The sequence below is a fragment of the Moschus berezovskii genome, chromosome 17 (assembly GCF_049115385.1).
Source record: "Moschus berezovskii isolate FMDL1 chromosome 17, NW_MosBer_1.0, whole genome shotgun sequence".
NCBI classification, from domain to species: domain Eukaryota; kingdom Metazoa; phylum Chordata; class Mammalia; order Artiodactyla; family Moschidae; genus Moschus; species Moschus berezovskii.
The window spans coordinates 28,678,505-28,705,457 of record NC_142476.1 but is presented as its reverse complement, the minus strand read 5'-3'; the positions used below and the strand labels follow the sequence as shown (position 1 = coordinate 28,705,457).

Sequence of the window (26,953 nt, the reverse complement as noted above, 5' to 3'; positions counted from 1 at the left end):
TGATTGTCAGAATGGAGGAGGGTGGAAAGTGTCACTAGCACCTAGTAGGTAGAGACCAGGGATGATGCTAAACATCCTGCCATGCACAGGACAGTCCCCCAAGCAAAAAAAAAAGGCGGGGAGGGGGGAGGGGCACGGGGATCCAGTCTGATACATCAGTAGTGCTGGGATTGAGACACTGGACAAAGTCTGGGTGAGTTGAGAAAGGTCTTGCAGAGAAAAAAGAGAAGATAAAATTCAGGAAACCCATAGCTTTCTTAATGATGAAATTGTGAGAAGAGTGTTAATATGGGCAGGTACTTAGCATCAAAGATTCTACAGCATTTTGAGAAGAGCAGATCAGAAGCTCCACAGTTGCTGTTCAGGTTCTGCAGTGACTCCATTTTATGAACTCCAAATTGAAACTATGGTTTGGTAGACATTTTCCTTTTCTAAGTAGTGAATTTGTTTATGTGAAAAATTTAAATAATAAAAAATAGAAAACTACATGTGTATGTTTGTGTTTATCTGTATCTGTGTGTATACATACACACACACACACACACACACACACACACACAGGCTTCCCAGGTAGCTCAGTGGTAAAGAATCTGCCTGCCAATGCAAGAGAGGCAGGACACTTGGGTTTGATCTCTGGGTCGGGAAGATCCCCTGAAGTAGGAAATGGCAACCCACTCCAGTATTCTTGCCTGGAAAATTCCATAGACAGAGGAGCCTGGCAGGCTACAGTCCATGGGGTCGCAAAGAGTCAGACACGACTGAGCAATTGAACATGCACACACACACATATACATATATATAGATAGATAGATATAATTCCATTTATTAAAAAGAATTATACTGTGGAAACATATATCCATTGATGAAGGACTGATAAAATAAATTATGGTATATATCTTTATATCAGAGTATTTGTATATCCATTAAAAATAAGAAAGATGAAAATAGAAATATGATATGGCTTAAGATTCTACAACAAAAATTTTAAAAGAAGAATAGGTTTAAAAATTGGCAAGTTAGCAATAATTGTTGAGTGTTGATGGAGGTTATTTGAAAGATTAAATTTTCCATATACTGTTTTAAATTTCTATTAATAGAAAAAGTCAAAAGTAATCATTGGGAAGCACTATGTGTTTTCATTTAGAAATATCAAGATATAATGTGAGTAGGGACCTAAATGGGAAGGAAATCCAAAAAAGAGGGAATATATGTATACATATAGCTGATTCACTTTGCTATACCACAGAAACTAATGCAACATGGTAAAGCAACTATACTCCAATAAAAATTAATTTAGAGAAAGATATAATGTAAATAGAAGTGAGGAATAGGGGTGGGGGGCAGAGTGAGGAAACACAAAAATTTCTTTAAGTATCTGTGTTTAAATAAGGAAGTTATGGAATGCTACCCGAAATGAATTAAAGTGGTTATGTGGGGACCTGGAAAGAGGTGTCAGGAACTAAAAGGATGGGAACAAGACTTTTCAGTGCATACCTTTTGTAAATTTTTGAGCCCTATGAAAATACTACATATTTAAAACTTTAAATGGTATGAAATAGAGTTCATAAGATGGAAATGAACCTGTCCTTAAAAACTGGGGACATGTTACCATATTACATTCTACCCTTGAAAAGAACTCAGACTACTTTCACAAAGGTTATCTCATTCAAAAACCCTGAAAAATTTTAAATGGGCATGGAAATAGCGGTAGAGCAGCAATCTTCAGTCCGATATAAGCTGCACAGATCACACAAAACTGGAATTAGGTTTGTTCTCCCTGGATCTTCAAAATAGAAAAGAACCGAAGTATAAGGGTAAAGAGAGAGACGTTAATTCCCTGGTGGTCCAACGATTAGGACTTCATGCTTTCTCTGGCAAGGGCACGGGTTCGATCCCTGGCTGGGGAACTGAGATCTCACAGAGGGACAGAGAGAGAACATTAGACTCAACAGGATGAACTTTTAGATCAAAAACCCGTCTAAGGGAGGCCTCAGAAATAGCAAATCGACTGGGTCATCTCTATATGAAATCTTGGTGGAGCGTGCAATTCAGCAGGCATTTATTGAGCTTAGATTGTGCTAGACCTAAAGGTAGAATGGAGTTAAAGATGAACAAACCACATTCTTAGATATGGTTATCTCTGCATGCGAGGAGAGGGTTACCTGGCAATACTTGTAAATTGCCTGCTTCCTAAAACCCAGAAATTTCATTTTATGGTATCTATATATACAAAAGAGCCATGTGGATAAGAATGATCTGTGGATCATGTTTCTTCAGTATCCTAAATTGGAAATGACTTATGTGTCAGTTAATAGGGGATTGGCTGGCTGTAGAAGCTAGAGTAATATATTCATATTAGGAAATATCGGGAAGCAGTTTAGAAATAGAAAGTAGAAGAAAACTTGAGAAAGCTACATGTAATAAAAGGATAGATTGCCAAAATATGCAGTTGAATTGCAAAGGGAAGAAAAAGGTTGAAGGACCATCCATACAATATGATACACATGAAAATTTTTAAAAGCTTCATATTTTCCATGGGCATATACAAATGTATGAAATATGCAGGAAAAGTTCTGAAGGAAAAGAAAAAAGTGAGAACATTGTTCACTTCCAGGGACTGGGAAAAGGAACAGTGAAAGGATGCCTTTAGCCTTCTCTGTAATGTTCTAAATTTTTACAAGCCCAGTGAATTTATGGATCATTCATTTAAATAAAATAATTGCTTTCATGTGTGTGCTAAGTCACTTCAGTCATGTCCGACTCTTTGCAACCCTGTGGACCATAGCCCGCCTGGCTCCTCTGTCCATGGGATTCTCCAGGCAAGAGTACTGGAATGGGTTGCCATTTCCTTACTCCAGGTGATCTTACTGACCCAGGGATCGAATCTACATCTCTTACGTCTGCTTCATTGGCAGGTGGGTTCTTTACCACTAGCACCACCTGGGAAGCCCCATACTTAAAAGCAAAAAAGAGAAGGCAGCATCCTTCCTCAGTAATGCTAAGAGATGCAAAAGTCATCTTTAGACTATGAGAAGAGCCACATACTAAGGATCGTGGAGCAAAAACATCTTCTGAGGAGTTTGGTACCTTGATTATATCCCAGCACTGCTGTATAGCCTAGGCAGTTACCTCTGACTTCTTCCTTTTATAATTTTTTTAAGAGACATATTTCTTTGTTTGGTTGGATATTCTCTCTCTCTCTTTTTTAAAAAAATTTACTTATTTATTTGGCTGCATCAGGTCTTAGTTGTGGCATGTGGGATCTAGTTCCCTGACCAAGGATCAAACCTGGGCCTCCTGGCATTGGGAGCATAGCATCTTAGCCACTGGACCACCGTGGAAGTCTCACCTCTGACTTCTTGTTGTGTGGGAAAAATAAACCTGTTTTGGTTAAGTCCACAGTCAGGTTCCTTGCTGACAAATGTGGTCTAACAATCACATAGGACTCTAGAGAGGTTCATTTTGGGGAAAGAATAGAGATGCCAGAAAGGCCTTAGCCAAGTCTGGCTTTGAAAATGTAAAGGAATTGCCTCTCCACTCCAAGGTCCCTTGGGACCACCAGGCCCAGAGCATGTGCCAGACACACCGGGAATCAGATGGAGCCACAGCCCTCAAAAACTCAGAGAATCGTGCAATGGAGGGAGGGGAGATGCACGAGGCTTCAAATCCCTCTAAGCAAAAACACAGGGCAGAAGGACAGTCTGCTAGAAAGCTGAGTGTCTGCAACTTGACTCCAGTGTTTATGGCCATAGATCCCACTCTACACACAGCAGCAGCAAGTGTGGCAGGGGAAGGGCTGGGGCTTTGGCAGCTGTTTGTTTGAACCTGCCTGGGCAGCTCCCTAAACACTTGTTTCAAAAGCGGGCAAGGGATGGGGACATTTCAGGAGTCCCCAAAAAGAGCTTAGGAGAAGGGAAAAGAATGGCACACACCCTGGAAATGGATTATGTTCCCCAAGGCAATCTTTGTCCTTTCAGATAGGCCAAATCTCCCCTGATGGGATTTCCATGAAACAGGAGGGAAGGGGGCAGGGCACAACCTTTAAAAGCATGACAGAACCATAGGACATGATAAAAAACTGAGTCCAAGATGGCACAAGATTCAGCTTCCAGTGGACCTTGAGCCTCATTATATGTTCACTGTTATACACTTACAAACTAAAACTCCAAACTCAGTATTCAAGATCGTCCCATCACTTCCTGGCAAATAGAAGGGGAGAAAGTAGAAGCAATGACAGACTTTATTTTTCTGGGCTCCAAAATCACTGCAGATGGTAACTGCAGCCATGAAATTATAAGATGCTTGCTCCTTTGAAGTAAAGCTATAACAAACCTAGACAGCTATTAAAAAGCAAAGACATCACTTTGCCAACAAAGGGCTTACTAGTCAAAGCTATGGTTTTTCCATTAGTAATGTATAGATGGGAGAACTGGACCATCAAGAAGGCTGAGTGCCAAAGAATTGATGTTTTTGAGTTGTGGTACTAGAGAAGACTCTTGAGAGTCCCTTAAACTGCAAGGTGATCAAACCAGTCAATCCTAGAGGAAATCAACCCTGAACATTCACTTGAAGGACTGATGCTAAAGCTGAACCTCTAATACTTTGGCCACCTGATTCGAAGAGCCAACTCTTTGGAAAAGACCCTGTTGCTGGGAAGTATTGAAAGCAAAAGGAGAAAAGGGCAGCAGAGCATCACCAACTCAATGGACATGAATATGAGCAAACTCTGGGAGATAGTGAAGGACAGGGAAGCCTGGCATGCTACGGTCCATGGGGCTGCAAAGACTCAGACAGCACTTAGCGACTGAACAACAACAAGCTAAATGGCATCCACCAGTGCCATGACAGTTCCAAGGCCAACTATAAAAGGCCAAAAAATGGGGAGTGGCTCAATTCCTGGAAGTGATACACAAAATTTTGATCATAAGCATTTTTTTCATGTGATACCTGCTCCAATACAAAAGCTGAATTAGAATGAACCAGACTCTGGGTATTGCCCTCTCTCACATCTTCTGGGATTTCAGCAAAGGCAACCATGATGGGAACTGGAGGTAGGAAATTAGGTTTCAAATCCTGGCTCTGCCTCTTAAGCAAATCACATCATTTCTTGGAACCTCAGTCTCTTCATCTGCTAAGTGAGAATAGTGTACCTATCACCTCGAGGAGGAAATGGCAACCCACTCCAGTATTCTTGCCAGGATAATCCCATGGACAGAGGAGGCTGGCGGGCTACAGTCCATGGGGTCACAGAGACTCAGACACAACTGAAGCCAATGAGCACATCTAGAGGACTGCTGAGAATCAGATGAAGGCTCGCTGAGAGCAAGTGCACCCAGATCAAGCTTTGCATGACATTGGCCTTCATAGACTGTTGGTCACATCTGAATCTGGGGAGATGGGCAGCCCCACTCTCTGAGCTGGATTCCTAGAGGGTCTTAGTGGGAGCATCTGGTTGAAAGAGAGTCCTGGGCTAGTTGATTTGAAGCTATATTTGCATAGCAAACACACTGTTTTTGTTTTGTTTTACTTAAAAACCCTATCATTTTATAACATAAAGTTCCCTATTAAGAAATTAATTTTAAACGTTTTCATCATAACGTTATACATTCTCACCTTACTAAACATTTTTAAATGTAGGAAAATCAACCATAGTTCTAGTATTTAACATTTAACATATTTTTTCTAGTTTTTTTCGATGTGTGCTTTTTTTTTTTTATCTTGGTAAAGATGCTGGTAAAAACTAATTAGGTTCTACTTTCTCCTAGGACAAAATTTGTAAATATATATATGCTTATCTATAAATAAATATATATATGAAGTGAGAGAGAAAGAGATAGGGAAAGAGTGGGAGAGAGAGAGGTTTATTTTAAGGAATTGGCTCATGCAATTACAGAGGCTTGGCACATACAAAAGAAGTAGAGATTCAGAGAAGAGTTGCAGTTTGAGTCGCAACAGAATTCCTTCTTGCTCAGGGAAAGTCACTCTTTTTTTCACTAAGTTCTTCAGCAGATTAGATGAGGCCCATCCACACTGTTTCTCAAAGTCCATCAATTATTTTATTTTATTTGGCCATGCCCCGAGACCTGTAGGATCTTAGTCCCCCAACCAGGAATCGAACCTGTGTCCCTTGAAGTGGCCCCACAGAGTCCCAGTCACTGGACTGCCAGGAAATTCCCAAAGTCCATCAGTTTAAATGTTAACCTCATCCAAAAACACCTTTACAGAGGGACTTCCTTGGTGGTCTAGTGATTAAAAATCTGCCTTGCAATGCAGAGGATGTGGGTTCTATCCCTGGTCAGGACACTAAGATCTCACATGCCTCGGGGCAACTAAGCCTGTGAGCTGCAACTACTGAGCCCTAGAGCTCTAGAGCCCGTCCTCTAAGAAAGCCCGCGCGCCCCAGTGAAGATCCAGCACAGCCAAGGTTTAAAAAAAGAAAAAGATATAACACAAAAATGCCTTCACAGAAACAGAAACCATGGGTGGGCACCATGGGCCAGCCTAGTTGACATATAAAATTAACCCTTTGTAAAACCTTTTTATAAATGAAAGCCCTGAGGGTCAAGTGGAGCTCTGTATAAGCTGCTTCTCATACTATAAAGGTATTTGCGTAAAACTTTGTGGAGACCATGGCAGCTGTTGAACCCTGGGCAAGTTTAGCTTAATTCAAGGAAGAGTTTGGTAACAGTTATGGTAGTGTGTGGGGGTGATTTTACTATCTGCAGTCAGCAAGCTCATTGCTTTTGTTTAGATTATGTGATGAATACAGGACTACGTGGAGCTGGTAGAAATTGGGGTAGGAGGTGTTTGAAGCACATGAGTTCCCTTAGTGAGGTCACGTGGCTTTAACGAACAAGGTGGGACGGGGATACCCTGATGGTGCTTCTTAAGGAGACAATGTTCTTGCATGTTTCTGTAGTTTACGTCCTCTGGAAAGCCTGCCAGCCCAACCCTACTGCTTTGACAAAGCTCCATCATCCTCAGGAGAAGGCTTGAGGCAGCCAAGGCAATAAAGGGAATTAAAATTCTGGCAAAGGTAGAAAAAACTTCAGGCCCAAGTCCCATTCCCAAAGAATAGGAGTTGGAACCATGAGCCCAGCTATTTCTGTCTTCTCCGAGATTACAGTGTGCAGCCGGCAGGCATCTCTAACAAGAGAAATTTGTAGAGCATGAGAGCCAGTAGGTCATAGGGTCTGAGGAAGGCTCAGCCCCACCCCTGCCACACCTCCCAATACACCACCAGTTGCCTCTGTCATCAGCAGCTTTAGTCATCTCCAACCTAAGATAGAGGTTGTCCGGAACCTTAACTGGAAAGGTCAGTTGATTTAAATAGCTGTGGCATTCACAGCAACTTTCCTGGCATAAGAAAGGAAACTCAAGCCGCAATAGATGATGTACCCAGGGCGCTACCTATGGTTGCAGGAACAGAAACGGAGGCTACCGAGCATTCGTTTGATACCAGCTGTGTTCCCTACTCGTGTGCTTTGGCACGTCCACAGAGTGACCTTACTTAATCCTGAGGGCTGTATATCATTGTAACCATGTTGTAGGTGATGGAAAATCTCAGCAGGATTAAATGACTTGCCCAAAGGCAAGAAGATCAGACAATGCTCCTTCACTGACTCAGTGCTGTAGACTTAGAGCCATGTGCTTAAAAAACGGAGGCACTTTTTTCCCTCGGAAAAGATGATAAATGCATGCTTTTTTTAAAAAAAAACTCCAAACTGTAGAGAAAAACAACCACAAACAATTCTCTCTTATCCCTGTCTCAAGTAAGTCACTATCAGTACTTGTAAATTTTACCAGGAATAGTCTATGAATATAAGCATATAAATGTATTTGGAAGTGTGTGTGTTTTTTGTGTGTCTGCTTTTTGTGTGCACCCACCTTGCTTTTTCACTTGGTCCAGGGGACTTCCCTGGTGGTCCAGTGGCTAAGACACGACGCTCCCAGTGCAGGGGACATAGGTTCAATCCCTGGTCAGGGAACTAGATCCCACATGCTCAGCGTGGCTAAATAAACTTAATTAGAAGCTACTGTATAGCACAGGGAACTCTGCTCAGTGATCTGTGATGACCTAAATGGGAAGGAAATCAAAAAAAAAAATGGGTGTGTATGTGTATATATAACTGATTCATTTTGCTGAACAGCAGAAACTAACACAACATTGTAAAGCAAATATATGCCAATGGAAAAAAAAAAAGCAAGTTTGCTGATTACAAGACAGGAGTTCCAGCGAGCACAATGGAGAGGTCAGTTGTGGGGAAGGGAGGAATAAATTGGTCCACATTAGGGGATATGTGGAATAGCAGGGATATGAGAGGCCCTGTGATAAAGGCTGCGGTTTGGAGCTCTGGCTGGATTGGGAAAAATAGGGATGGGGACTTGATGAAATTAGTATTGGGTGATCCATTCAAAATGCAGTCCAGAATATTCCTAATTCCTGAGTGAGGAGACTAGGCTTTGTAGCAACAAGCTCCTTGGGCAGCTTGGGGTGTTATGAGTCCCACTTCACAAGTATAGCGAATTACTCTTGATGAACTTAAGTAAATTGATGCCAGATGGAGAGTGAGCTAGATCCTTTGAGTCCAGAATCAGGAGTTGGTCCACACTCTGAAGCTAAGAGGTATTTCCTAAATTTGATTGAGCAGAATTATATGGGATGGTTCTTTTTTTTTGGCTGTGCTGAGTCTTAGTTGTGGCAGGTGGGATCTTTAGTTGCAGCATGTGGGATCTAGTTCCCTGACCAGGGATAGAACCCGGGCTTCCTGCACTGAGAGTGCAGTGTGTTAGCCACTGGACCACCAGGGAAGTCCTTGGGATGGTTCTTAAAAATATGTACTCGCTCTCTTCCTCCTCTGGAGGTGGGGGTCCCTGATTCTGCAAGTTTCTAATTTGCCCCATTACCAAAGTTGTAGAAAGAAGATGGTGCTGGGAACCCAGAACTCTTCGGTTAGTTTGGAATTGTAGAGGACCATCTTTCATATACATGATTGTGATGTTTGAAGAAAAGGTGATGGGGAAGTGAAAGCTTAGTACTAGTTTAGTCTAATATATCCCTACCAGTTAAAAACAAACAGCATACAAACAAGTCCACTGCGTTTTGAAAGCAAAAATTATATGGTCAAGGAATACACTAACTCTATAGCTTCCCTGGTAGCTCAGCTGGTAGAGAATCCACCTGTAGTGCAGGAGAGCCAGGTTCAATCCCTGGGTCAGGAAGATCCCCCGGAGAAGGAAATGGGTACCCACTCCAGTATTCTTGCCTGGAGAACCCCATGGACAGAGGAGCCTGGTGGGCTATAGTCCATGAGTCAGACACGACTGAGCCACGCAAAGAGTCAGACATGCAAAGAGTCAGACATGACTGAGCAACTAAGCACGAAGACGAAATAGGTTGCCTGTTAGGTTGCTAGTATGTACTTAGGTGTGAAGAGCCCAGGAAACTGAGAATCATAGTGGAAAACTCAAGTTGGTTTTTCTTCTTCATTCATCTGATCGTTTTAGCCCTTGTGGCAGTTCTTTCAGAATATGATAGAATCTGGACTTCCCTGATAAGTCCAGTGTTGAGAGTCATGCTTGCCAATGAAGGGGACATGGCTTTGATCCTTGGTGCAAAAGGATTGCATGTGCCACAGCTACTGAAGCCCACACACCTAGAACCCGTGCTCTGCAACAAGAGAAGCCACTGCAGTGAGAAGCCTGTGGTCAGCAATGAAGACTCAGCACAGTCAAATACATATACACATACATAAATAAAATTTTTAAACAATAATATAATAAAATAATTATCATTACACTTAGTCTTTTCATATCACAAAAGAAAAGCGATAATGAAATTATGTCAAATGGATTTGACATACAGGTATCCCCTGCTTTTTAGAAGTTCACCTTATTCTGGGTTCCTTTATGCCCCCTTTGATTTCAGGAAAGACCTAAAGACCTAGTACTTGTTTTGGTAACAAATCCAAAGAGGATTTTTGCTTTTACAAAAAAAAGTCGAAAATTGAGAGTAGCGTTCAGTGTTTGTAGAAACAGCACGTACCCCTCTCCGCCCCCCACCCCAAGCAGAGTGGCAGCACCAGGTTCCTTTCCAGGGAGCCACACTCCTCATCTCAGCATCAAGCCACTGTATCCCTTTCGTCTGTTTTATTTTTGTTTAAACTTTTTATTTTATCTTGGAGCATGCTGTGATAGTTTCAGGTCCACAGCACCGTGACCCAGCCATACATATACATGAATCCATTCTCCCCCAGACTCCCCTCCCATCTAGGCTACCACATGACATTGAGCAGATTTCCCTGTGCTAAACAGCATGTCCTTGTTGGTTATGTATTTAAATTTTTTAATTTATTTTTTATTCATTTATTTTTGGCTGCATTGGGTGTCTGTTGTTGCGGGGGCTACACTCTAGTTGTGGTGTGTGGGCTTCTCACTTGTTGCAGAGCACAGGCTCTAAAGTGCGCAGGCTTCAGAACTTGCGGCTCATAGGCTTAGCTGCTCTGCAGCATGTGGAATCTTCCCATACCAGGGATCAAACCCATGTCCCCTGCATTAGCAGGCAGATTCTTAACCAGGGAAGTCCTGGTTATCCATTTTAAATATAACAATGTGTACATGTCTAACCCAAACTCTCTTAACCATCCCTTCCCTCCACAAGCCGCCATAGTTTTGAACTGTGTCTATGAGCACTGAGGCTTTATCTCAGATTACTTTGTGCCTCCATTAACAAGACGTGTACAGAGGTGATCGCTTCTTTGATTTACGCCATTTAGAGTTAGGAGAGGTTTCAGAGGAACACGCCAAGGAACCAAAAAGTCAAAACTTAAACTTGAGTTAGAAACGTTCTGTTTGTGAAACATAAAGACAAAGGAGTAGGAGCCAAGGACACAAAATAAAACTGGCCACATCACAAAAAGTTAAAACAAGAGAAAGGGCTCTGTTACACTTGTAAGTAACTAAAATTAATGTACGACAATGCCACGTTGCGCAAGTTACAAAGCACTTTCACATTTACTATGTCCCTGAAGCAGTCGTGGTAGGCTCAGGACGGTTATCACTGCCATTGCCATTTTAAGGATGACAGACCGCAGAGTTCCAGGAACCTGTGGAACTGGACTGCCTGGGATCAGATCCTAACTATGCCTTTACTCACGTGTGGCCTTTGGCAAGTGGCTTAAGCTTTACGTGCCTCAGCTTTGTCTGTAAAATGGAAAAAACAATAGTGACTGTAGCTCATAGGATTCTTGTGAAGTTAAATGGATCAACAGCACCTAGCAGAATGAGGTTCAAGAGGGAGGGGATATATGTTTACATAGAGCTGATTCACGTTGTTGTACAGCAAAAACTAACACAGCATTGTAAAATAACTATTCTAATAAAAACAAACAAAAAACAGCACCTAGTATGCAGTAATTACTGATGCCAGGAGGAGAATTACAAAAAATACAAAAACTTTACACAGTCTTTTATAATAGAGATTTTTATTTACACTTTTTTTTCAAGCACATGCCTAAAAGATTAAGGAATATAAATGGGTAACTCAGCTCCATTAAGAATTCATCCACTCATTCAACACTTATTGAGTATCTGCTAGGAACTTGGATAGATGTCAAGAGGTGCCAAAGATAGGGTAAAGACCTCTGAATTTACACACATAAAATGTTATTTTACTTCATCTGCTTTAATTAAATGAAATCTGAAGCCAATAGGAGTGATACTGAGGTGCCCTGGTAGCTTCAGCAACCTCATACTCTCCATCAGAATCTCTACTCAGCCATTCCAGATAGATTTACAAGCTCAGTTAAAGGTGTCCTTGCTCTGCAAACGCAGCTCCAGGGTGAGTCGTCTGGCTGCACTGACAAGGCAAAAGCTGCCCTACTCGCCTCCTCTAAGTGGGGCCCTTGGTGTACTCCAAGCCTGGGTTGCTGTGTCCCTGACCCTGCCCAGAGCTGGAAAGAAATTCAGAAGAATTACCTGGTGCCCAGAACAGAAGGAAAAGGTGGCAAGCCGCTGCTGCAGGTGATGTCAATGCCTGCAGTCCCTGGAAGCACATGGCCGGCTCACTGCTCTGGCCCAGCCTCTTCAGGTCAGTCCTGTCTCCTTCCTGAGCCCTAAAACCGTATCCATGTCTCTTCTGTCTTGAAGAGCACTTCCTTTAAATCTTTTCAGACGTTCCCTTTCTTGTGGAGCCCCCTGTGCCCGTTCCCTGTAAGATTTAAAGCGTTTGAGCTTTCACTTGAGGACTGCTAGGCTGCCAGTAGCTTCAGATTTCCACCCAGCAACCCAACCTTCCTCTGAGGCAAAGAAACAAAAATCCCAGCTAACCGCCTGCCAAGCGGTGGGGCCAGCTGGGGGTGGGGGAGGGGAGGACTACCTGCTAAAGTGCTCCTGGAACCACTCTCAGTAACCTTAGCACGACGGAAGCCAGAATACTGTACACTGGGTGATTGCTGCCCTAAGTTTTTAAAATACAAACTTTGGTAGTTAGACTGGTAAGCTTTTTTTCTTTTAAATTTATTCTCAGTCGGAGGATAATTGCTTTACAATGCTGTGTTGGTTTCTGCCGTACAGCAGCAAACCTGGTGAGCATTTTTTTAAAATAAGAATAGACATAAAATCTGTAAACATCTAAGTCCCTGCTATGTGCTAAAGGCCACGGTTGAGGCTTGAACTGACCAGAGACCAGAAACCACACAATTCCTCTTCTCAGAGTTAAGTGGGAAGAGAGGCGTTGAACAAGTTAATTTAGAAATCAAACACTCTATTGTTTAGAATTACACGTGTGCCAAGCCATAAAGTGAAGCAAAGGACTGAGTAATGTGAAATTCAGGCTGTGATAACTTCTGTGGAGAGGGAAGGTGACACAATGGGACAGAGGCCATACTGGGAGGGCTTCAATTATTTTTTTCCCCCAAAATCCTTTTTTTTAAAAAAACTTTTCATTTTATATTGGAGTATAGCCGATTGACAATGTTGTGTGACAGTTTCAGGTGAACAGTGAAGGGACTCAATCATACATATACATGTATTCATTTTCCCCTACTCCCCTCCCATCCAGGCTGCCACATAGCATTGAGCAGAGTTCCATGTGCTGTACAGTAGGTCCTGATGGGTTATTCATTTTAGACATGACAGTGTGTACAGACAACCATAAGTTCATTCTCTGAGTCTCTTTTTGTTTTATAAATTCAATTGTAGCATTTCTTTTTAGATTCCACATATAGGGGGTGTTATATTTCTCCTTCTCTGACTCATTTCATTCAATATGACAATCTCTAGGTTCATCCATGTTGCTGCAAAAGGCGTTATTTCATTCCTTTTAACGGCTGAGTAATGTTCCATTGTATGTATGTATCACATCTTCTTTATCCATTTCTCTGTTGATGGACATTTAGGTTACTTCCATGTTTTGGCTGTTGTAAACAGTGGTGCAGTGAACATTGGGGTGCATGTATCCTTTCAGATCATGTTTTTGTCCTGATGTATATCCATGAGTGGGCTTACAGGGTCATGTGGTAGCTCTATTTTTAGTTTTTGAGGGAACCTTCATTTGTTCTCCATAGAACTGTACCAATTTACATTCCCACCAGTGGTGCAGGAAGGTTCCCTTCTCTCCACACCCTTTCTAGCATTTATTGTTTGTGGATTTTTTGATAATAGCCATTCTGACTGGTATGAGGTAGTATCTCATTGTAGTTTTGATTTTGCATTTCTCTAATAGCATATTAAAAAGCAGAGACATTACTTTGCCAACCAAGGTCCGTCTAGTCAAGGCTATGGTTTTTCCCGTGGTCATGTATGGATGTGAGAATTGAACTGTGAAGAAAACTGATCGCCGAAGAATTGATGCTTTTGAACTGTGGTGTTGGAGAAGGCTCTTGAGAGTCCCTTGGACTGCAAGGAGATCCAACTAGTCCATTCTAAAGGAGATCAATCCTGGGTGTTCATTGGAAGGACTGATGCTAAAGCTGAAACTCCAATACTTTGGCCACCTTATGCGATGAGTTGACTCACTGGAAAAGAGTCTGATGCTAGGAGGGATTGGGGGCAGGAGGAGACGGGGACGACAGAGAATGAGATGGCTGGATGGCATCACTGACTCGATAGACATGAGTTTGAGTGAACTCCGGGAGTTGGTGATGGACAGGGAGGCCTGGCGTGCTGTGATTCATGGGGTCGCAAAGAGTCGGACATGACTGAGCGACTGAACTGAACTGAATAATTAACAATGTTGAACATCCTTTCATGTGCCTATTGGCCATCTGTATGTATTCTTCAGAGAAATGTCTATTTAGGTTTTCTGCCTATTTTTTGAGTGGGTTGTTTGTTTTGATGCCATTAACCATCATGGGCTGTTTGTATTAATAAATTTTGGAGACTAATCCCTTGTCCATCACATCATTTGCAAATGTTTTCTCCCAACCTGCAGATTGTCTTTTCATTCTGTATATTGTTTCCTTTGGTGTGCAAAAGTTTTTGAGTTTAAGTAGGTCCCATTTGTTTATTTTTGCTTTTATTTCCATTATTCTAGGAGATAGATTTCTTTAAAAAAAGGTATTGCTGTGATTTATGACAGAGAATATTCTGCCTTTGTTTTCCTTTAGGAGTTTGATAGTGTCTGGTTTCACATTTAGGTCTTTAATCCATTTTGAACTTATTTTTCTGTACTGTGTTAAAGAATAATCTAGTTTCTTTTTTTTTTTTAACATGTACCTGTCTAGTTTTCCCAGCACCATTTGTTGAAGAGATGGTCTTTCCAACATTGTGTAGTCTTGCCTCCTTTTCATAGCTTAATTCACCATAGGTATGTGGGTTTATTTCTGGGTTTTCTATCCTGTTCCATTGATCTATATTTCTATTTTTGGGTGGATACCATACTGTTTTGATGACTGTAACTTTGTAGTATAGTCTGAAGTCAGGGAGCCTGATTCTTCCAGCTCTGTTTTGCTTTCTCAAAATTGATTTGGCTATTCAGGGTCTTTTGTGTCTCCATAAAAATTTTGAGATTTTTTTGTTCTAGTTCTATGAAAAAATGCCATTGGTAATTTGATAGGGATTGCATTAAATCTGTGGATTACCTTGGATGGTACAGCATTTTTATAATATTGATCCTTCCAGTCCACAAACATGGCATATCTTTCCATTTGTTTGTGTCTTCTTTGATTTCTCTCATCAGCATCTTATAGTTTTTGGAGTACAAGCCTTTTGTCTCTTTAGGCAAGTTTATTCCTAGGTATTTTATTCTTTTTGATGTGATGTTAAGTGGAATTATTTCTTGAATTTCTCTTTCTGATCTTTCATTGTTAATATAGAAAAATGCAACAAGTTTCTGTGTACTAACTTTGTAACTTGCAACTTTACCATTTTCATTGATGAGCTCTAGTAGTAGATCTTTAGGATCTTCTGCGTATAGTATCATGTCATCTGCAAACAGGGACAGTTTAACTTCTTTTCCAAGGATTCCCTTTACTTCTTTTTCTTCTCTGATCGTGATAGCTAGGACTTCCAAAACTATGTTGAATAAATGTGGCAAGAGTGGACATCTTGTCTTGCTCCTGGTCTTAAAGGAAATGTTTTCAGCTTTTCACCATTGAGTAGGATGTTAGTTGTAGGTTTGTCATATAAGGCCTTTATTATATTGAGGTAAGTTCCCTCTGTGCCCACTTTCTGGAGAGTTTTTATCATAAATTGACGCTGAATTATGTCAAAAGCCTTTACTGCATCTACTGGGATGATGATACCATTTTTACTCTTCAATTTGTTGATGTGGTGTATCACATTTGTTGATTAGTGAACACTGAAAAATCCCTGCGTCCCTGGGATGAATCCCACTTGATCATGTTGTTGTTGTTCAGTCACTAAGATGGATCTGACTCTTTGCAGCCTCATGGACTGTAACACACCAGGTTGCTTTGTCCTCCACTATCTCTTGGAGTTTGTGAAAATTTATGTCCATTGGGTCAGTGATGCTATTTAACCATCTCTTCCTTTTCCTTTAGTCTTTCCCAGCATCAGGATCTTCTCCAATGAGTCAGCTCTTTGCATCAGGTGGCCAAATTATTGGAGCTTCAGCTTCAGCATCAGTCCTTCCAGTGAATGTTTGGGATTGATCTCCTCTAGGTTTGATCTTTCAGTTCAAGGGATGCTCAGGAGTCTTCTCTAGCACCACAATTCAGAAGCATCAGTTCTTCAGTTCTCAGCCTTCTTTATGGTGCAGCTCTCACATTCATACATGACTACTGGAAAAACCATAGCTTTGGCTATACAGACCTTTGTAGGCAAAGTGATGTCTCTGACTTTAGTATGCTGTCTAGGTTTATCATAGCTTTTTTCCCAGGAAGCAAGCATCTTTTAATTTCATGACTACAGTCACTGTCCGCAGTGATTTTGGAGCCTAAGAAAATAAAATCTGTCACTGCTTCCACTCTTTCCTCTTCTGTTTGCCGAGAAGTGATGGAGCCAGAAGCCATGATCTTAGTTTTTTGAATGTTGAGGTTTAAGCCAGTTTTCTCATTCTCCTCTTTCATCCTCATCAAGAGGCTCTTTAATTCCTCTTCACTTTCTGCCATTAGAGTGGTATTATCTGCATATCTGAGATTGTTGGATATTTTTCCTGACAATTGATTCCAGTCTGGCATTTCACATGGTGTACTCAGCATATAAGTTAAATAAGCATGGAGGCAATATATCACCCTGTAGTACTCCTTTCCCAATTTGGAGCCAGTCCATTGTTCCATGTCTGGTTCTAAATGTTGCTTCTTGACCCACATATAGGTTTCTCAGGAAACAGTTAAGGTGGTCTGGTACTCCACTATTTAAGAATCTTTCATGGTTTATTATGATTCACACAGTCAAAGGCTTAATCATGGTATATGATTTTTTAATGTGTTGTTGGATTTGGATTGCTAGTATTTTGTTAAGGATTTTTGCATCTATGTTCATCAGTGGTATTGACCTGTAATTTTCTTTTTTTGTGGTATCTTTGTCTGGTTTTGGTATCAGAGTGAGGGTAGTCTTATAGAGTGAGTTTGGAAGTTTTCCTTCCTCTGCAATTTTTTGGAATAGTTTCAGAAGGATAGGTGTTAACTCTTCTCTAAATGTTTGATAGAATTTGCCTGTGAGGTCATCAGGTCCTGGACTTTTGTTTGTTGGAGTTTTTAAATCACAGTTTCAATTTCAGTGCTTGTGACTGGTCTATTCATATTTTCTATTTCTTCATGTTTCAGTCTTGGGAGACTACCTTTCTAAGAATTAAACAATTTCTTGAGACTGGTAAGCTTTTTTATGCCAACAAAATTTTAGAAAAGTCATGAAAGCAAATTATCATATGGTAATTAGAAACAAAAGGTCACAACAAATCACGACAAATAGACTAAGAACAAGTCATGGCAACCTGGCCAGTTTTCTTTTGTTTTCTTTCTTCCTTCCTTCCTTTATTTTCTTATTCTTCTTTTTTTCAATAGTGTCATTAAGCTAGTAGATAAGGACAAAATTTGTCTTGATTTCAGTAAGAAAAAAATCTCTTGTGAATAAACTAAGCAAATTGAAAATAATGTAAACTGGATAAATGAAAGTTAGATGGATTGAGATCTGGTGGAACAATGAATATTCAGTGTATTAATTGATGAATTGATTCCAACCTGAAAGGAAGATTTTTCATAGTTTTGCACAAAACATTCTACTTATATCTGCCTCTATTCTCTTTTTTGTCATTTATTTGATTGAAGAATTTATAGTAATACAGTTCCATGATTTGCCAGTGACTCAAAAAGGAGAAAAAAGATGAATTCAAAAAAGTCACAGTGACTTGAAAAACTTGTACCAAAATCAGTAAGGTGATTTGTAACAAGGATAAACTTTAAAAAATTTTTTATTTTATATTGGATTATAGTTGATTTTAATGTTGTGTTAGTTTCAGCCATACAGCAGAATGATTCAGTTATACATATACATATAGAAATTCTTTTCTCAGTTAGGCTATTACACAATATTGAGCAGAGTTCCCTGTGCTGTACATAGGTCCTTGTTGATTATCTATTGTATTTATTTATTTATTAACAGTTTATTTTATATTGGATTATAGTTGATTTACAGTGTTGTGCTAGTTTCAGGTGTATAACAAAGTGATTCATTTATACATATACATGTATCTATTCTTTTTCAAATTCTCTTCCATTTAGGCCATTACATAATACTGAGCAGAGTCCCTGGGCTATACAGTTGGTCCTTGTTGGTTATTCGTTTTAAATGTAACAGTGTGTACATGTCAGTCCTAAACTCCCAGTTTATCCTTCCTCTACCTATCTTTCCCCTTTGTTAACCGTAAGTTTGTCCTCTAAGTCTGGGAGTCTGTTTATATTTTGTAAAAGTTCATTTGTATCATTTTTTAGATTCCTTTATGTAAGCGATATCATATGATATTTCTATTTCTCTGACTTAGGGTAAATGTTGTATTCTAATGAAGACCTAACCTGAAAATCAAGGGCACAGTATATGTTGGTTTAAGAGCCATGCAGTCCTGCTGTCAAGGGTTTAAATAGACTGCAAAGCAACAGGTGTGGTAAGACTTTCAAAAAGTCAGCAACATTTTTCTTACATTAATTAGAAATGTAATGTCTAGAAGAGGGAAGAAGCAGGCTGGACATGGAACAAAAGACTGGCTCCAAATAGGAAAAGGAGTGCGTCAAGGCCATATACTGTCACCCTGCTTATTTAACTTATATGCAGAGTAGATCATGAGGAACACTGGGCTGGAAGAAGCACAAGCTGGAATCAAGATTGCCAGGAGAAATATCAATAACCTCAGATATGCAGATAATACCACCCTTATGGCAGAAAGTGAAGAGGAACTAAAGAGCCTCTTGATGAAAGTGAAAGAGGAGAGTGAAAAGGTTGGCTTGAAGCTCAACATTCAGAAAACGAAGATCATGGCATCTGGTCCCATCACTTCATGGGAAATAGATGGGGAAACAGTGAAAGCAGTGTCAGACTTTATTTTGGGGGGATCCAAAATCACTGCAGATGCTGATTGCAGCCAGGAAATTAAAAGACGCTTACTCCTTGGAAGGAAAGTTATGACCAACCTAGATAGCATATTAAAAAGCAGAGACATTACTTTGCCAACCAAGGTCCGTCTAGTCAAGGCTATGGTTTTTCCAGTGGTCATGTATGGATGTGAGAGTTGGACTGTGAAGAAAGCTGATCGCCGAAGAATTGATGCTTTTGAACTGTGGTGCTGGAGAAGACTCTTGAGAGTCCCTTGGGCTGCAAGGAGATCCAACCAGACCATTCTAAAGGAGATCAATCCTGAGTGTTCATTGGAAGGACTGATGCTGAAGCTGAAACTGTAATACTTTGGCCACCTCATGCGACGAGTTGACTCACTGGAAAAGACTCTGATGCTGGGAGGGATTGGAGGCAGGAGGCGAAGGGGACGACAGAGAATGAGATGGCTAGATGGCATCACCAACTTGATGGACATGAGTTTGAGTGAACTCCGGGAGTTGGTGATGGACAGGGAGGCCTGGCATGCTGTGATTCATGGGGTTGCAAAGAGTCAGACACTACTGAGCGACTGAACTGAACTGTAAAATTACACCTATTAGAATAGTCCTAGAGAATCAACCTTTTAGAACTGGATCGATGATCCAGAAAATATCTAGAGGAATGAGAACAGGCTGGGGAAGGATCTAGGAGTCATTATAGAACAAAAGTAACTGGGAATGTTCAATGTGAAAAAGAAATGACTCAATGTAGACATGAGAGCTATATAATTTCAGAGGGCAGGATGAGGATAAAGATGAAAAGAAAGAAAAAAAAGATAACAACAGCTGCAAAGAAGGAAATTTTACCTCATCTTGAAGAAAAGCATAAAGCATTTCATAAATAAGAAGGGCTTTCTTATGATAGAATGACCTCCCTGCCTTATAGAGCTTGAGCATGAATTGCATGATCGCCTTTAATGGATGCTATAAAAACAGTTCCTGAACTTGGAATTCTGCGCAAAATGACCTGTTGGGCAGGAGTTTTTAAACCTTATTCCCTGGTTGGGCTTCAGGAAGATTTTTAACACACTGAAATGATAAATAAAGCATATTTGAGAAGGATATCCATAACTATCTGTAACTCCTTCTGTTTGTATGTTTTAACCAGAGTATCCAAGAGAGGAATAACCCAAAAGAAAGTTTAGGTGACTGCCCTAGGCTGACTTCCAAGTTCAAATATTCTAGGATTCACATTCCTGCACCAACATCTTTGATACCAACGGTCAGTGCAACGTCTGGCCTGGGACATAGAGCAGGTCATCCCTGCTTCAGCACCACTGCTTTTGACTTCAGCTTTCATTCGACTCAAGTAAATGAAACCAAGTGACATTTTGTGGTACAAACTCAGAACCCTTCCCCCTGTCTTTGGCACCTGTCCCTGATGACTACTTAAGTTCCTGGAAGTGGGTGAGACTGAGCTCTAATCTTCTGAAATACGGCAGAAGAGAAGGCCTCAGGTCTCCAGAACCCTCTGGGGCTTTCCCACTCACCCGCCCCTGGCCCATGTGGTCAGCGTGGAATTGTGTTGGAGGCCGAGTGAATGGAGGCAGTGCCATGCCAGTTTGTATGTCACTGAGAACACTCTGTGCTACACCATGCAGCTGCAGCCTTCTAGAACACCAGTGGGTCCTGGGGTGATGCCTGCAGGCAGCTGGCACTCAGCAGGCTCCTCCAAAAATGGTGACCCAAAGGAAGCTTCCAACCCAGCTCAAAGGAGGGGAAGAGAACATTTTAGGTAGCATATCTTATCTCTGGAGACCAAGAATATATGAACAAGCAAGTGAAATAAATAGTCTCCCTGTCTCCACGTCGGACAAGACTTAGCAACTAAACAACATCACCTCCACTCGGCCCTCCATTTTTTCTCCCACTTTTCCCCTCCTTCCTTCTTGCCCTCTTTCTATGTTCTTGCTCCACGTCTTCTTCTCTTTTCTTTGGCACCAAGCAGGATCCTAATTCCCCAACCAGAGGTCAAATGCCTGCACCCTGCTTTGGGAGGGTGGGGTCTTAACCACTGGACCACTCATCTCTCCATGTCTTTGATTGCTCTTCCCTTTCCCTTCTGTTGTGATGTTCAAAATTTTAGCTACATAATATCGCTGATGAAAACAAAATAACCCTGCTGCCTGCCATGCTGTGCTGGGTGAAGCTCAGATGGAAGGAAGACACCTGGGGCTCAGTGCTTCTGGGCTCTCTTGGACTCTTTGCCAGGAGGATAAGCAGAAATCACTAGAGAGAGAGTGAAGTGAGAGTTGTTGAGTCGTGCCCGACTCTTTGCAACTCCATAGACAGTCCATGGAATTCTCCAGGCAAGAATACTGGAGTCTCCTTTCTCCAGGGTATCTTCCAAATCCAGAAATCGACCTGGGATCTCCTGCAAGAATCTGCCTGCAATGCAGGAGACCCTGGGTTGATTCCTGGGTTGGGAAGATCCCCTGGAGAAGGGAAAGGCTACCCACTCCAGTATTCTGGCCTGGAGAATTCCATGGACTATACAGTCCATGGGGTCGCAAAGGGTAGGACACGACTGAACAACTTTCACTTACACTTAAGTAGAAAAGGGCTGACATGTTCCGAGGGCACCAGACATTCTGTCTCTCTTGAGATGAACTCAGTCAGGTCTTGGAGCTTTCCAGTCTGTTTAAAGGCAGAGAAAGAACAGGTCAGAGACCAGGGACAGTGGGGGTGGAGTGAGTGGTGGCAAAGAGAGATTCAGTGATTAGATACAAGTAAGATCTGAGATGAGAGCCTTCCATTCTTTCCATGCTCTGTCACCACCTCTGGAATAAGTCAGCATTTCTACTGAAAACCGCACAATCCACACTAGCTTAGTAGCCCCTAAAAGTATTTATTGGTTTCTCAATAGTTGTGTAGACAAATGGCAGGACCATATCAATAGTTTCAAGCTCCCCGAAGTGACTGATGTCAACCTTATACCCTGGGAGATGTCCCTGGCTCGCAGATCTTGATTATTCAGGCAGAAATATTAATGCAACCCCACAGGGGTCTCTCCCGGGAATGCTGTGGTAAGAACACAGAGGTTTTTGGGGGGTTCTCAGTCTGCCTTCATTCTGCTGAGGATTTGCTTTTTTTCCCTAAGTATCAATCAGGAGAAGGGATGATCTATAATATCAGTTGTTAGGATTAGACAGGAACTAGGTTTAGTGGGAACCCATCTTATTGTGTATATATCTTCTCCAAACATTTTCAGTTCAGTTCAGTTCAGTCGCTCAGTCGTGTCCGACTCTCCGCGACCCCATGAATCACAGCACGCCAGGCCTCCCTGTCCATCACCAACTCCCGGAGTTCACTCAAACTCATGTCCACAGAGTCGGTGATGCCATCCAGCCATCTCATTCTCCGTCGTCCCCTTCTCCTCCCGCCCTCAACCTTTCCCAGCATCAGAGTCTTTTCCAGTGAGTCAACTCGTCGCATGAGGTGGCCAAAGTATTGCAGTTTCAGCTTTAGCATCAGTCCCTCCAATGAACATCCAGGATTGATCTCCTCTAGAATGGACTGGTTGGATCTCCTTGCAGTATAAGGGACTCTCAAGAGTCTTCTCCAACACCACAGTACCCAGGTGAAATATGGATTACAATGACCATCAAAGGCATCCGTGACTGGAAGGAAACCTCTCACAGAGGAGCATGAAGGTTTGGGATTGTAGTGGAGCTAAAATGAATGCAGGGGTTGCAATTGGCTTTAGAAAACCTATAGGAGCCCAGTCTGGGAATTCACTTTATATACACATACCCACTCTGGGGCTTTTTTGGTCCTTGGAAATGTTGCTTCTGTCCTCTTGCCTGCTCCAGGTTCCCTGTATGGCTCCTAGAGTACCCGTGTGCTGTTGGGGATGGAGAAAGGGAAGGAAGTGACCATATCACCCTTCACTCCCACTTGAGTGCAGACACTGAATGGGAAATCCTTAATTCCACTCTGTGACAGACAAGTGGGAATAATTAAAAACAGGAATCAAAGGAAGGAAACAACCATAAATAAAACACTTGCTCCCCAGGTAGTACTTACTATTGTCTCAGGGCCAAAGCTGCCCATCCTGATATATATCAGGATTTCCCGACAAATTCTTTGATACTCCTCCCCTCAAGAGGTGGAGCTTTTCCTTCAAAGCATGGACCAAATTTATTTTATGTTTTATTTTATATATTTATTTGGCTGTGCCAGGTCTCAGGTGCTGCATACAGAATCCTTAGCTGTGGCAGGTGGGATCTACTGCCCCAACCAGGGCTCCAACTTGAGTCCCTGCGTTGGGTATCTTAGCCATTGGACCACCAGGGAAGTCCCAAGTGCGGAACAATTTTAGTGATTCACTTCTGGCATACAAAGCATGGCAAAAGTGATGGAATAGCACTTCCAAGGTTAGGTTATAGAAAGAGTGTGTCTTCCATCTCCCGCTCTCTTTCACTTTCTTTTTTCCTTTTCGCACTGAAAAACAACGTGTCGTGAGTGGCACCGTGGAGAGGCCTGTGTGAGAAGGAACTGCCGCCTCCTGCCCGGTCATGTGACTGAGTTTGTGATCAGTCATGTGACTGAGCAGATCCTACAGTGCAGTCAGATCTTCACAGACTGCAGCTCTGACCGCTTGACTTAGCCTCCCAAGAAACTCTCAGGCAGAACCACCCAGCTAAGCCACTCCCAGAGTCCTGACCCCAGGAAACTTGTTGTTGTTTAGTCACTAAGTCATGTCCAACTCTTTGTGACCCCATGGACTGCAACCCGCCAGGTTCCTCTGTCCATGGGATTTCCCAGGCAAGAATACTGGAGCAGTTGACATTTCCTTCTCCAGGGGATCTTCCTGACCCAGGGATCGAACCCATGCATCCCTTGCTTGGCAGGTGGATTCTTTACCACTTAGCGACCTGAGAAGCTATGAGACAATGATGGATAATACACTTCAATGCTTTCAAAGTAGAGAGTCCCTCAGGGGTGGAGAGTACTGGGCTGATCTCCCTGGGGAAGATTGTCATCTGCTTTAAGACTCCTACACATAAGCTGGAGTCTTCAAACAGAGAGAAATTCTTCTAACCTAGAAGAAATGAGTTTTAAATAGGTTAAATATTCCTATTATTACTCATACTAAAACGTTGCCTAGTATTTTTCCCCCCAAAGAAATGCTGTGTGAAGGTATGACTTGTTCTTTTCTTTCACACTTCTCCAACATCCTTAACTTTTTAAATTCAGTTGTGAACGTTGATCACAAACAAATAACTGTCAGTTGAAATCACTCATCTCCCAAGAAAGCAAATTCAGCCCTTAACTTCTTAATTTCACTGTTGGACATGGTTTACTACACAGAATGATAAATCCAAAAGAAACTTCAGGGGTGTGCATAGCTTATCTCAGGCTGATTCTATTAGGATGGTGCCAATTTATGTACAAATGAATCATTTAATGCCAGACAGTCTAGAGATCAAATTGCCAGAATCCATTGGATTATCGAAAAAACAAGAGAGTTCCAGAAAAACATCTATCTCCGCTTTCTTGCCAAAGCCTTTGACTGTGTGGATCACAATAAACTGTGGAACATTCTGAAAGAGATGGGAATACCAGACCACCTGACCTGCCTCCTGAGAAATCTGTATGCAGGTTAGGAAACAACAGTTAGAACTGGACATGGAACCACAGACTGGTTCCAAATAGGAAAAGGAGTACGTCAAGGCTGTATATTGTCACCCTGCTTATTTAACTTACATGCAGAGTAACATCATGAGAAATGCTGGGTTGAATGAAGCACAAGCTGGAATCAAGATTGCTGGGAGAAATATCAAAAACCTCAGATATGCAGATGATACCACCCTTACGGCAGAAAGTGAAGAACTAAAGAGCCTCTTGATGAAAGTGGAAGAGGAGAGTGAAAAAGTTGGCTTAAAGCTCAACATTCAGAAAACTAAGATCATGGCATCTGGTCCCATCACTTCATGGCAAATAGATGGGAAAACAGTGGAAACAGTGGCAGACTTTATTTTGGGGGACTCCAAAATCACTGCAGATGGTGACTGCAGCCATGAAATTAAAAGGCACTTGCTCCTTGGAAGGAAAGTTATGACCAGCCTAGATAGCATATTAGAAAGCAGAGACATTACTTTGCCAACAAAGGTCCGTCTAGTCAGTTCAGTTCAGTTCAGTCGCTCAGTCGTGTCCGACTCTCCACGACCCCATGAATCACAGCACGCCAGGCCTCCCTGCCCATCACCAACTCCCGGAGTACACTCAAACTCATGTCCACAGAGTCGGTGATGCCATCCAGCCATCTCATTCTCCGTCGTCCCCTTCTCCTCCCGCCCCCAACCTTGCCCAGCATCAGAGTCTTTTCCAGTGAGTCAACTCGTCGCATGAGGTGGCCAAAGTATTGCAGTTTCAGCTTTAGCATCAGTCCCTCCAATGAACATCCAGGATTGATCTCCTCTAGAATGGACTGGTTGGATCTCCTTGCAGTATAAGGGACTCTCAAGAGTCTTCTCCAACACCACAGTTCAAAAGCATCGATTCTTCGGCGATCAGCCTTCTTCACAGTCCAACTCTCACATCCATACATGACCACGGGAAAAACCATTGCCTTCACTAGACGGACCTTGGTTGGCAAAGTAATGTCTCTGCTTTTTAATATACTATCAAGGTTGGTCATAACTTTCCTTCCAAGGAGCAAGCGTCTTTTAATTTCATGGCTGCAATCAGCATCTGCAGTGATTTTGGAGCCCAAAAAAATTAAGTCTGACACTGTTTCCACTGTTTTTCCATCTATTTCCCATGAAGTGATGGGACCAGATGCCATGATCTTTGTTTTCTGAATGTTGAGCTTCAAGCCAACCTTTTCACTCGCCTCTTTCACTTTCATCAAGAGGCTTTTGAGTTCCTCTTCACTTTCTGCCATAAGGGTAGTGTCATCTGCATATCTGAGGTTATTGATATTTCTCCCAGCAATCTTGATTCCAGCCTGTGCTTCTTCCAGCCCAGAGTTCCTCATGATGTACTCTGCATATAAGTTAAATAAGCAAGGTGACAATATACAACCTTGACGTACACCTTTTCCTATTTGGAACCAGTCTGTTGTTCCATGTCCAGTTCTAACAGTTGCTTCCTGACCTGCATACAGGTTTCTCAAGAGGCAGGTCAGGTGGTCTGGGATTCCCATCTCTTTCAGAATGTTCCACAGTTTATTGTGATCGACACAGTCAAAGGCTTTGGCATAGTCAATGAAGCAGAAATAGATGTTTTTCTGAAACTCTCTTGCTTTCTCCATGATCCAGTGGATGTTGGCAATTTGATCTCTGGTGCCTCTGCCTTTTCTAAAACCTGCTTGAACATCTGGGAGTTCACGGTTTACATACTGCTGAAGCCTGGCTTGGAGAATTTTGAGCATGACTTTACTAGCGTGTGAGATGAGTGCAATTGTGCGGTAGTTTGAGCATTCTTTGGCATTGCCTTTCTTTGGGATTGGAATGAAGACTGACCTCTTCCAGTCCTGTGGCCACTGCTGAGTTTTCCAAATCTGCTGGCATATTGAGTGCAGCACTTTCACAGCATCATCTTTCAAGACTTGAAATAGCTCAACTGGAATTCCATCACCTCCACTAGCTTTGTTCTTAGTGATGCTTTCTAAGGCCCACTTGACTTCACATTCCAAGATGTCTGGCTCTAGGTCAGTGATCACATAATCGTGACAAGGCTATGGTTTTTCCAGTAGTCATGTATGGATGTGAGAGTTGGGCTATAAAGAAAGCTGAATGCTGAAGAATTGATGCTTTTGAACTGTGGTGTTGGAGAAGACTCTTGAGAGTCCCTTGGACTGCAAGGAGATCCAACCAGTCCATCGTAAAGGAGATCAGTCCTGAGTGTTCATTGGAAGGACTAATGTTGAAGCTGAAGCTCCAGTACTTTGGCCACCTGAT

General features: G+C 41.9%; 2 long non-coding RNA genes across 10 annotated transcripts in view; one reads left to right on the top strand and one right to left on the bottom strand.

The window, feature by feature from the left end:
• Window positions 1-12,115, bottom strand: part of LOC129551311 (uncharacterized) — an 82,981-nt gene extending 70,866 nt beyond the window's left edge. For 7 of the 9 annotated variants that reach the window (XR_016039593.1, XR_016039597.1, XR_016039591.1 and 4 more), the window contains exons 1-3: window positions 11,977-12,115; window positions 11,156-11,202; window positions 7,888-8,077 (exon numbers count right to left, since the gene is read on the bottom strand). This is a non-coding gene — a long non-coding RNA (uncharacterized LOC129551311). The remainder of the gene's footprint in view (window positions 1-7,887; window positions 8,078-11,155; window positions 11,203-11,976) is intronic. The other 2 variants (XR_016039592.1, XR_016039598.1) reach the window with 2 other exon arrangements.
• Window positions 11,955-26,953, top strand: part of LOC148775099 (uncharacterized) — a 27,981-nt gene continuing 12,982 nt past the window's right edge. Inside the window, exon 1 of the long non-coding RNA XR_016039599.1 lies at window positions 11,955-12,088. This is a non-coding gene — a long non-coding RNA (uncharacterized LOC148775099). The remainder of the gene's footprint in view (window positions 12,089-26,953) is intronic.